This window comes from Neophocaena asiaeorientalis, unplaced genomic scaffold, assembly GCF_003031525.2.
Source record: "Neophocaena asiaeorientalis asiaeorientalis breed wild unplaced genomic scaffold, Neophocaena_asiaeorientalis_V1.1 scaffold843, whole genome shotgun sequence".
NCBI classification, from domain to species: Eukaryota; Metazoa; Chordata; class Mammalia; order Artiodactyla; family Phocoenidae; genus Neophocaena; species Neophocaena asiaeorientalis.
The window spans coordinates 128,809-134,479 of NW_020174272.1; positions in this window are offsets into that span (position 1 = coordinate 128,809).

Consider the following 5,671-nt stretch of genomic DNA (forward strand, 5'->3'; position numbering starts at 1 on the left):
AAAAAAAAAAAATATACATTAAAAAAAAAATATATATATATACATTTTGTCCAGCTTCTCTGTTGCAGTGATAGTTGGTCTGATATACTCTATCAGTCGTGGCCAGAATCAGAAGAAGTCACCAGCACGTCTTATCTCCTTCCACACTGTAGATTTCTCCCTTCTGCCTCGTTCCATCTCCATAGCCCTGCCTTGGCCAAACCGCCGTCAGCTCTGTCACGGCTGGCTGCAGCGTCCCGCGTCCTGCTGCGGGGACCCTGCCCCTGCCTGGCCCTCCAGCCTTCTCTCCTACCAGTCGGGTCTCTTCACAAAACTCAGAGGTTAAACTGTGCTGTCAGTCAAGACAGGTCTGTGCCCAGGCAAGCCAGAGCGAAGTCCAAGCAAACCTGCGTCCCTTCACTTTTCTCTCCGTTGAAGGTACGAGCCGTACTAAGTTCCACCACTAATGCTGGGTGGTTTTTTTGGTTTGCTTGTGCTCTACGGGCCATCAGTTGCTGTGGCAACCTGGAGTAAACACTTGCGAAAGGAAGCTCTCTTTGCACCGTCAGCGGGAGCGTCCAGGCTGGCAGAGGGCAGGGGACCCGTGGTCTCCTAGGGACAGGAGAGCAGAGAGACACCGCTCAGCTAGTGACAAATTAGAAGAGACGGTCGACTTGTCCTATCACCTTCATTTTTTATCATCTCACCAGGTTGCAAATGTGACATCAGAAATACTCCCTCGCTGTTGTTTTTCTAGAAGAGAAAGTCAGCAGGCACAGTGAATGGAGACCTCCCTCCTGGGTTGGGTTTTCCGCTGAGTCACTGCCTTAATGGCTCCCCAAGATAACTGGCTCCCCCTCTCTTAGCCTGTTTCTAAGGCAACCAGTGAGCAGGCTGGGAGCAAAGCCAACCTGGGATCAGGAGTCCCATTCCTGGCCACCACGTGGTCATTTTTTCCTAGCCAGAACACTGCCTTTTAAAAATACCTGCTTTTTATGAAGAATCCCAAGCAGTACATGAGTGTAGTGTACAAAGGAAGACAAACCCCTTCCCACTTTCCCCGCCTGCATCTCCCCCCCGAGAGCAGAGGGCAGCCGCGCAAGCCTCAGTGGTCCACATCCTGAGACCCAGACCACGCTCGCCCCCCTGCACCCAGCTGGGCCCCCAAAGGCTGTGCCCTGTTGCGCACACTGTCTGGATGTACTATCAAGTGACGTAAGTGGTCCTCTGCGGAGAGTCAGGTTGTTTCTAGTTCTTTCTTCTGTTTGTGCTTTTGCCACCATAAACAATCCTGCATCCTCGCATGTGTATTTTTACACACTTAGGCAAGGGTATTTTTTAGGTGAGGCCCTCAGGAGCTGGATCGCTAGGTCGCTTTGGTACATGTAGCCCACCTGGCCTCCAAAGCACCAGGTATTGGCAAAAGTTTCACCTTTGCAATCTTTTTGGGTTTTTTAATGTTTATTTATTTATTTAGCCAGTGCCGGGTCTTAGTTGCGGCACGTGGGATCTTCCCTGCCGCGTGCGGGATCTTCGTTGCTGTATGCGGACTCTTAGTTGCAGCATGTGGGCTTCTTAGTTGCGGCATGTGTGTGGGATCTAGTTCCCCAGCCAGGGATCGAACCTGGGCCCCCTGCACTGGGAGTGTGGAGTCTTACCCACTGGACCCCCAGGGAACTCCTCACCTTTGCAAATCTAATCGGTGAGAAGGCATATCTTGCTTTTTATTTTCGTTTGAGTATAAGTGAGGTTGGACGTTCTTCACTGGTTTGCCTGCATTGGCCTTTTGAATTTCTTCTCACGTGAGCTATCTAGTCATATTCATGGTTAGATTCCACTGGGCTACGGGTCTTTTTCTCATTGGTACGGAGAGTTCTTTCCATAATCGAGATCATATGCGTTACAAGTATTCTATCCTCATTTGTGATGTGTCTTTAACTTTGTTCCTGGTACTTTCCATTCAAAAATGTACTAATCTTCACCTGTCAGAATGGCCATCATCAAAAAGACCACAAATAACAAATGTTGGCAAGGATGTGGAGAAAAGGGAACCCTCGTGCACTGTTGGTGGGAATGTAAATTCGTGCAGCCACTGCGGAAAACAGTATGGAGGTTTCTCTAAAAACTAAAAATAGAGCTACCATGTGATCCAGCAATTCCATTCCTGGGTACATATCCAGAGAAAACGAAAACACTAATTTGAAAAGTTTCGTACAGCCCAATGTTCACAGCAGCGTCATTTGCGATGGGCAAGATAAGGAAGCTACCTAAGTGTCCGACAGATGAACGGATAAAAAAAGATGCGGTATATGTATACAGTGGAATACTACTCGTGGGTTAAGGAGGAAATTTAAATCTTTTAAAATACTAAATACCAAATGTAACCTTATGCCAGTACATTTGGAATAATGGCTTATTTTTTTTAACATTTATTTATTTTGGCTGCACTGGGTCTCAGTGGCGGCACACGGGCTCTTCGTTGCGGCATATGGGATCTTTAGCTACAGCATGAGGACTCTTAGTTGCGGCTTGTTGAATCCAGTTCCCCAAGCAAGGATCGAACCTGGGCCCCCTGCATTGGGAGCGCAGAGTCTTACCCACTGGACCACCAGGGAAGGGAAGTCCCTATGCTGGCGGTACATTTGAAATTCTAGATTAAATGAATGATTTTCTTCGAAAAATAAAAATCTCCAAAATTGTCTCAAAAAGTAGAAAAACTGAGTACAACAAAAATCACATATGATACGGAATCATATGAAAAGGGCCCGTGTTCAGCAAATTGTTCTCACCTTTCACAGAGGCATTCCCGCGGTGGGACAAGCCCAGGGATCCCCGAGTGTAAGCAGAAATGAGACTCGGGGACCCTCCCCGGCTGAGGCCTGTTGGGGGCTGAGGCCGCGTCTGCACCCCCTCCCCATACCCCGTGTGGCCATCTGGCTTCGGACCATTCTGCATCTTCGGCTAATTAACCTGGGAACCTAACGCCGCCTATGCTGAGGATGTGTGCGTGGTCCCTTGCTACCTGTGTGCAGCCGCCAGAGCCACTAGAGGTGACCGAGGGGGCAGACTCCCCAAAATGACCACCAGAAAAGCCTGTGATCAGAGGAACCTAGAGAAAAGGCTCAGGGCCTTGGAGCCGTGCAGTGATTTCCAGGTGGGAACCTGGGGACGGGGCTTTGGATTGGTGGACACAGCCTAGGGGCGGGGCTCCACCCGGGGTTGGGTTACAGTCTTACCTTCCTAGGGCAAGTCCGTCCTGAAGCCAGACGCTGGTGTACTCTGCTCCGTTCCCCGTTTGACAAGGCAATGGGAAAGGATGCCCAGTCCCAGAATTGTTCGTCGTGGGGACAGGGTGGCCTGTTTTTTCCCAGTGCGGCTTAACACAGGACTAGGAGAGGGTACTGGTGTCAGATTTCACAAGTAAGACCCCCCTCGGCCACTGTCGGCCCCCACTCGCTCCCCTGGGAGGCCACCAAGATGACTTGTTGGTCAAAAAAGGCCAAGGTCATTGCAGCCTGCAGTAAGAGAGACCACGACCTTGACGGAGCCTTAGAGGCTTCTTGGAGGGGCGAGGTCAAGGGTGAGGTGTTTCTAATTAGGTTTTTCCAGCCTGGTGTAAGGCAGGTCTTTCAACCAGGGGGTCTGATTGCGATGGAGCAAACCCAGCTCAGGAAGGCTTTGAAGGTAACTGGAAGAATAAAGGGCCCTCTGAAAAGCCCCGCCGAGCCTGCTGTGGTTCGTGGCTGGAGGCTGTTGCCCTGATGAGGGCCGGTTGAATAAGCTAATGTTTGGATAAATGGCTTTTGAGGAAGCTCCCGAAATCAGCGGTAGAGTTATTTGCAACTTCCGTGTCCTAGACAAGAATTTCCGGGCGTAGTACAGGCACCAGGAGCTAAGGGCTGGGCGATCGTGGTTTCAGTTCTCACCTGAGCGGGTCAGAAGCTGCCCTGGTGGTGGGGGAAGCCACCTCTCCCTGGGGCTGGCTGAGAGGCACCTTCCAGCACAAACGGCCCTCCCACGACCAGGCAACGAGGGCCACCGGTGGCGGTGCCGTAGTATGGGAGGGGAACGCATGGGCGGCTTGCCCTCTGCAAAGCCCAGGGAGGGGTGTGCCCCCAGAGAACCAACCCTGGAGACCAGAGGTGCTCGAGTCATCCCCATCTCATCTGGAAGTGGCGCAGCTCCTGGTGCTGGGGGACCCGGGTGAGCCAGGGCGGCCTGCCCCGCCACCGTCCGGCATAGTGAGGAGATGGTGCGTTTCAAGTGGGCTGTCTCGCTGACTTCTACCCACAAGGATGTCCTGCTGAGGGACCCCCACCCCCCAGGAACAAGAGCCGTGGGGTGGGCAGGGTTGAGAGGCGAGGGAGAAGGCGAGCCCGAGGCGGACGGACTCCTGGGCAGGGGAGGGATTTGAATCGGGTACAAGGGGGATGTTTGGAAGTGAACACCGTTGGATTTAAGACCCAGAATGAGACTGACTACAATGAAAAGTGACGGACTCGGCCTCCCATTTCTTAAGGGGGATTTACTGCAGCCCAATGGAGGGGGTAATTGCCGGTAAAAATAAAACCATTTTCATGCATATGCTTCCAAGGAGTTGAGACTACCTGTGAAGGCTGATTAAAGGCATGAAGCCCGATCCTAAAACCAGACAAGCCCAAAGAGAAAACCATGCCCGGTCTCAGATCAGAACCAGCACAGAACGCCAGAATCCGGGCTGGCGAGGCCTGCCTCACGTGCCATCTCATTAGCCCGGACCAGAAACACACCTCCCTGAGTGATGCGGGGCCCGGTTGCCGAAAGGAGCAGTGACCCCCAGCAAAGGAGACTCGAGACTGTCAAGTTTTCTCGTTCTTGGTGTGGCTTTAGGAAATGGGGATGGAACGGGATACCCCGCAACGTTTCCTAACTTCTTTTTTCGTAGAAACCCGCCCCTTTTTCGGTGCGGTGTTAATTTTCTAACCAGCCAACTGACTGCGTTTCCTTATGTTTTAGAATTCTTTTTTCAGTTGATTATCTTGGACCTTTCAGTTGTACAATCATCTTATTTACAAATAATGAGAACTTTGTCGTTTCCAACACATATCCCTTGTATCTTTTCCAATGTGAAATAATAATTAATGCTGATCGATCGTGGGATGTCGTCTTTCACCACGAAGCATAGCGTGGCCTTTTGGCTTGAGAGACATATACGTCAGCTTCTGAAGCGACTAGCATCTGTTTACGGATTTCACTGTCCAAAATTGGGTGGAGTAATACTTCCCATCCCACTTGTTCTTCCAGAACGTTTCCACTCCCCCATCAAGAAGTAGAGTCCCCTTGAGCATGGAGTCTGGCAGAAGGGACTAGTGACATCCAAGGCTAGGTCCGTCTCTCGAGTGGCTCAGCACCCTTGGAACCAGGTGTCGAGCGGTGAGGAAGGTGACGCGGAGGTCATGTGTGCAAAGGAATCAGTGCCTCTGTCACCCCAGCTGAGCGCCCAGCTGCCCTCCAGCACCCACTTGCTCTTGGTGGGCTGGCCCCGGCCGACACCACATAGAGCAGAGATGAGCCCTGCCCACGCTGCAGATCCACCAGCAAAATGGACACTTGGCATTGTTTCAAGCCACCGTTTTTTTGTTTTGTTTTGCTTTTTTATTTTGGGCCGCACCGCGTGGCATGTGGGATCCTAGTTCCCCAACCAGGGATCGTA